Source organism: Mastomys coucha, unplaced genomic scaffold, assembly GCF_008632895.1.
Source record: "Mastomys coucha isolate ucsf_1 unplaced genomic scaffold, UCSF_Mcou_1 pScaffold16, whole genome shotgun sequence".
NCBI classification, from domain to species: Eukaryota; Metazoa; Chordata; class Mammalia; order Rodentia; family Muridae; genus Mastomys; species Mastomys coucha.
The window spans coordinates 99,335,725-99,336,507 of record NW_022196898.1 but is presented as its reverse complement, the minus strand read 5'-3'; positions in this window follow the sequence as shown (position 1 = coordinate 99,336,507).

Sequence of the window (783 nt, the reverse complement as noted above, 5' to 3'; positions counted from 1 at the left end):
TTTAATTTCTTTCTTTATTCCTTCCTTGACCAAATTATCATTGAGTAGAGTGTTGTTAAGCTTCCATATGTATATGGGCGTTCTATTGTTTATGTTGTTATTAAGGAGCAGCCTTAGTTCATGGTGATCTGATAGGATACAAGGAATTATTTCAATCTTTTTGTATCTGTTGCGGCCTGGTCTGTGACCAATTATATGGTCAATTTTGGAGAAGGTACAATGAGGTGCTGAGAAGAAGGTATATCCTTTTGTTTTAGGATAGAAAGTTCTATAAATATCTGTTAAATTCATTTGTTTCATAACTTCTGTTAGTCTCACTGTGTCCTTGTTTAGTTTCAGTTTCCATGATCTGTCCATTGCAGAGAGTGGGGTATTGAAATCTCCCACTACTATTGTGTGTGGTGTAATGTGTGCTTTGAACGTTAGTAAAGTTTCTTTTATGAATGTAGGTGCCCTTGCATTTGTAGCATAAAGGTTCAGAATTGAGAGTTCATCTTGGTAGATCATACCTTTGATGAATATGAAGTGTCCCTCCTTATCTTTTTTGATCACTTTAGGGTGAATGTCGATTTTATTCAATATTAGAATGGCTACTCCAGCTTTTTTCTTGGGGGCCATTGGCTTGGAGAATTGTTTTCCAGCCTTTTATTCTGAGGTAGTGTCTGTCTTTGTCACTCAGGTGGGTTCCCTGTATGTAGCAATATGTTGGGTCCTGTTTACATACCCAATCTGATAGTCTATGTCTTTTTATTGGAAAGTTGAGTCCATTGATATTAATAGATA